The sequence below is a fragment of the Pseudomyrmex gracilis genome, unplaced genomic scaffold, assembly GCF_002006095.1.
Source record: "Pseudomyrmex gracilis isolate BER0280 unplaced genomic scaffold, ASM200609v1 scaffold_97, whole genome shotgun sequence".
NCBI lineage: Eukaryota > Metazoa > Arthropoda > Insecta > Hymenoptera > Formicidae > Pseudomyrmex > Pseudomyrmex gracilis.
Window position 1 is genome coordinate 572,477 of NW_018020681.1, and position 5,953 is coordinate 578,429.

The window sequence follows — 5,953 nt, forward strand, 5'->3', positions numbered from 1 at the left end:
TTTCACTTGCGCGTTTATCTCGAACGCAAGGGACCGGCACTTTCTTCGCCCACGTCGTTGTTGCGAGATTGCGGCGGTGAGTGTGCGTGGCTGAAGCGTGAAACGAGATGGGCAACGGGGCGTTGTATTTTTTTAGAGAAACATTTAGCTCGAATTAATGTCGGTCGTTACAGTCACTGCGGAAGATTCGATAATGCGAAATATATATGCGCAGATAATCGACGGTCGCGCACGTCCCCCCGGCTCTCGCGAGCAACGCGCGCATGCTTTTTATCGGGACGATATTTCTCGCAAATCCGCCGGGGATGTTGAAAGTAAGTGTTCGGTTGCATGTATCGTTCTCTCGATGTACATACCTCTCTCTCTTTCCGCATTCTCCTCTTTCTCTCCTTCTTCGCATCTCCGCGCTCTTCTCTCCCGCGATTGATTTAGAGTCCGAGTCCCGCGCGCCACTCGTCGACAGAGTTCGCCGTTTCATAGAACAGCCGCGCCAAGTTGTTGTTGCGAATCAACATTTCCACGCGCATCGACGAGATAAATGCACGCTTTCGCACGTTTTCGATTGCCGCGCAGTTGGTTTTGGAGACAACAACTGGGTTCAGTTTGAGTTCGACTGAAAAAAGCCAATTCTCGGTCTTCGGCTGACAAAGAGAGAACGCCGCGCCGAACATATTCGTCAATATTGACGTAAGATAGTTTTCCCCCTTCGCGCAAGAATCTCTCACTTCCTTGAAATCGTCGTGCGGTTATCGCGAGAGTCTTCCTTCTAAAAAAAAAAACAAACAAATCGAACTCGATAAAAGATTTCTATCGACGTTCTTCTCGCAAATCAATCAATCCGTCAAACCAGATCGAGTTTTTTTTTTATTCGCGACTTGTGCAAGATCAAGCCGTACCATAGCGGGCTGGTTAATAAACCATCGTCGTTAATTGCAGTAATTTTCTCGTTGCGCTGTCCGTTCCAATGGACAACGGTGAGACTACGCGGCGCGGGCTAGAGCAGCAGCAGGCTGAATTCGGAATCGATCGGATACGATAATTCAATCTATGGCGAGTTTCCCCTTGAAGGTGGAGAGGAGGTTCTTCGTCTCTTATCCCCTTCTCTCGGGCGCAGCTTGATACGGAGGCTAGATCGCAGATACGAGGTGCCAGGCCAGCTTTATCTCTTATTTGTGGCCCCGTAGATTCTTGAAACCGTCGACCGACCCCCTCCCCCCTCCCTTCTCGCCGCTTCCTCTCGTCCACTTTTTTTTGTTCTCATCCAGCTTTACTTTTTAGGATACTACCCCAGCACTTTCCTCCCGTTCCTTTTTTCCTGATCGCGCGTCGTTGTTCTTCTCTTCGGACGGACCGATTTTCCGGTCCGTGATACTCGCGAGGAACCGGGAGTGTTGCTGATCTTGTTCTCGAGTGTGCGCGACCGAGATACACAAGCCGCCGTTTTGCACTCGGTACGTTTTCGCCGGAGTAGCTTGGATCTCTTCCCCATTGGCGAGACGCGCGCGAGTAGAGACAGGTAGCTGTTAGCTTATGTAGATTAAATTGTTTCGAAGAAGCCCGACTGCTGTTTATTCATCGCGAGACGACGGTGCTCGAGATAAACGGAACGACCTGGAGATCGAGAGTGCGCCACTCTCCTCGCGTGTGCGTTGGTCTCTCCCTCCCCCTCCCCCTCTTCCCTTCTTCTTGAGCCAGCGCTTTCTCGCAACCGAGAGAATCCTTCTGACGACGGCGCATCCGCGCGTAGGTAGGTTGAGGAGAAACAGGGGATGGCGCACGATGTGCGGCTCTTCTCTCGCGCAATCCCGAGGGTCCACGTAATGCAACGGTACGCGTTGCATTGCGCTCTTGCGAAGAGAAACGCCGACTCTTATCGCGTCCTGCCGACCGATTTCGAATCACCGAATCGCGATTTGAAATTCCTTCTGCCATCAGTTTTTCTCTCAATCTGCGAAATGGATCCTTGTTGTTGTATATCGAAGAGAGAAAAAAGAGTCTGCTCCTTTGGGTTGAAAGAACGCTTGAATTGCGTCGCGCAATTTCAAGTTCGCAATCTCTCGCGATTGCTGCCGCCGCCGCGATTCGTTTTATTATCGACATCGTAAGATATAATCGTTTTCTTTTTTGTATTCCCCGGCTGAATGGATCGTTAGTAAAGATGAGATATATAAAACCCGCAAGTGTGCTCCCGCGGATGCTTGTTTTTGAATGAACGGCGTGAATTATCGGGGAAGTCCGCGTTGAATACTTCAGAACAGATGCGTTACGCATACTTCACGAAAAGAAAAAAAAAAGAAAAAAAAAAAAAAGATACCCGGAACCGGTTTGATGATGAATGCACAAACTGTTACTTGGCGCAGAAACGACGGAACGAACTATAGCTATAGCTCCGAATAAAGCAGATCACTTTTTAAATTCAACTTTTCCGGGTTTTATGCCACTTTTTTCTTCGCTAATTTCAGACGTGCTAATTAAAGGATATCCAGAACGCGTATAAAATCGCATTTACACTGTTTCGAGTGAGCGAGCAATCCCACCATGAATGAGTTCTTTCTCATTCACGCAGCAGGTGTATAATTTTCTAATGTACTGATTCGCAATTGACACACGCGATTGTAAAAAGAGAAAAAAAAAATGGATTCGATTCAACGTGTGTGCTTTGTGTTGTAGCATTTTTTTTTTTTTCGCTCGTTCGCGTTTGGAACGGTATAAATGCAGCTTGAAAAATCGCAGCTCGCGATACGTTAAGAGCGCGTGCGTCGGCGAGGCGGAGTTTCGGTGCGCCGGTTGACCGTAAGTGGGCAATTAATTTCGGTCGCAGCCCTTCTAAATTGCGACAAAATTAAAGCCGTGGCTTAACGAAGGTCGCGTAGCTCACCCGACGCAAAGGACGCCACTTTTACGGGGTTTACATATTTCATCGTCAATTGCGCGCGCACGGCCGCGAGATCCCGCGCTACCATGTCTGCCTGAGTGTATATAGGTATGTGTTAGCGGTAGCAACCCCCGTTCCCCGATCCAACGAGGGGAGTGAGCACGATGGATTCGGTCGATTGGGGAAACAAGTTAAATCGCCTAGTGACGTCAATCCGCCGGATTAAAATATCATAAAAAAGATTTTACGCTCTCGTGAAATTATTACCAAAATGCGTGCTTACGCAGCAATTCTGTTACCCCTGACTCTGAGGGAAGATCACGCGGTACAATGTGAGATTCAGGCGTGATTCACGCAAGGAAACGTGATGTTTAAGTATTTATCAATCGCTCTTCGGTATCAATTTATCTGATCCCGGTACATATTAAATGCGATAAGTCAGAAATACACACCGAGGGGTGTGTTTGAAAGTTTTTTTTACGATCAAATATTGATATAATCAAGCACTCGAGCAAATATAAATGTTTTTTAAAGGTTTTTTAAACGGTTTTTAAGTAAACGTTGGTTAAAAAATGTGTATAGAGAGGCATTATTTATACACGTGTGTTTACTTATGATTACGGAAAAAAGTTTTGTTTTTATATGGCCAGAAAAAAAATTTGCTAAATCTACTGAAGTTTTTTTGTTTCATCAACAAAACGTTTCGTTAAAAAAAAATTTAACGAACTTGGCAAATTTTTCTTGCTGGTCATAGCAACTAATCTTCTTGCTATTCCAGCAAACTTTTTTTTCGCGCTTCAAAAGATTAAAGAAACCAAAGAATTCGCGCGCGCGCGCACGGTCGGTGGTCGAGAAAGAGCGGAGAAGAAATTGGGTTGCGTGTTGAGTGGCTAACGAGCGTCCGGTCCGTCGGAATAAGAACAAAACACAAGGTTTAGGCGTACATGCGAGAGATGGGACCGCGCACTTCCGTGCTTGGCCGGAGGAGCAGCGACGCGTGGAATACACGGCGCTGTTATGCCTCACGATCTGTGCATGTCGCATAGATAATTGCGTGAAAGATCATAATTCTCATTAAATTCAACACGCGAAGCAAAAGAAAAGAAAGTGTGAAAATAGATCGTTTCTCAGGTTTCTCAGATTTGTGGATTACTCGGCCGTTCTCGTTTGTCAACCTTTTTCCCCGATTTAATCGGCATCTCAATTTACGCCGATTGCGATTTCCACGCAAAACCGTGCAGCCGGCAAACGGCTATGGCAAAAACATATCGAATACTTAAGCGCGCGCCGTCAATTGGTGCATGCGCGAAACAGACGTCGCCGGTCGGCGGAGTGGCAGTCACTCGCCGAAAGTCGTTAGTCTTCCGTAGACATCGGCATCGTCGGGGCAGGCCCACCGGCCACGTTCTCCGCGAGGAATTCATCTTGTCTCTTGAATTTTTGATCTTGATAAATGTGTACGTCCCGCAAGACAAGGACGATTTTTGGTTGTCGGACGTACTCTACCGAATCACGCTTGGGCGACACGCCGCGGCGTTATTCGCCACGACAAATTTCGCCGTAACCAGTCAAATGACTGTAACGGCTTTTCAGCCTCGCCGTAATGACCGGTACGTGACTGCTCGTAACGGATTAATAATGGCAAAATACATATATATATATATATATATATATTGCGCGCACTTCTGGCACTCGTTATCCATCATCGCTTCATACAAAAACGCGCGCGTTTTTCTCTTTCTAATACGGAACAACCTTTGATCCAGAAAAAAAGAAAGAGAGATAGAGAAACAAAAAAAAAAAAATGAAAAAAAGAACACCAGTCCGATGCACAAAGCTCTTGTTTTGCGCTGACAATGCGGCAATTTGCGGCAACTTATTGCTCTTAATGCGTCGCCGTTCTATGTAATTGCCCAACCGGCATACCATGAATATCACCGTATCCTTAGAGCAATTAGTTGCATATCTCCGACTCGCTCTTCCGTGTCTTAATATCAGCGCGACGTTCTCTCCGTACAGAAATTCCTTTAAGCGCGAGTTCTTCTAATAATTTTTCGTGCTCTCGAGGTCCCTTTCGAGCGAAGCAGGTGCCTCGCAGAGAGAGAACAGTATGTTTTATATCAGCTCTCTGGAAATATTTTCTCGCGCAAAAATGAGAAATTATGCGAGCGGAAATAAAGAAAAGTTTTTTTTTTCTTTTTACTTCAAGACGTTTAACCAGTTCTGGCAATTAATATTCAGCATTTCCTTACGTGAATATTTCGTTGTTGGCTACACGCGCGGTATCTCATTTCCGGCGCGCCGCGCCGCGCCGCGTCGTTTTCAACAAACGTGAGTCAGTAATTATAGATGTCGCGTAACGTAATTAGTTTGTTTTCTTTTTTATTTATTTTTTTTTTTTTTTGTATGCGTTAACGTCGTGCATTTTTCTTTGCCCAAAGTTCACCCTCGCTATGTTTTATCGCACTTTCTTTTTCTTCGTGCTACTTCCTTCCGGATCGCACACCTTTCGCGTTGCTTCTTCTCCGTCCGCCGCTTCTTCGGTCTGCGAAACGGTCGGTATTCCTGAAGCAGAAACCCTGCGAGAGACTCTGCGAGACTCTCGTCGTTAAAATTACGATCATTTCCGTGATTACCCTTGCCTTTCGCGGAAACCTTGGTTCGCCTTCTTCGCCGTCTTCCGTGTAGAGCAACGCCACGCCTGGGCGCGTGAAAGCGCCAGAAATGAATATGCTACCGGAATAAAGGGGTCTGGGGCTCCCTCATTTCCTCTTGCACTTGTTTTCTAGTACGCCGGCATAAATTCTTTTTCTTACTGCCGTAAATTCCACTCTAACCCCCCCCCTCTTGTTATATAATTAGAAAAACTAAACAGCGTTTACGCAGAATGTCAAGACGTATGTAATTACGACGTTACGCGTATGTAATTTGTCAATCAAACCTTATCCTTACATGTACTTTTCTCGTTAGTGTTTTTGTTTGGCAAAATTATACAAGAATATTTCTTTCTACTTTTATTAAATATCGTTGCGCCTTGTGCATATCAAGAGATAGTGCCTCTATATATATATATATATA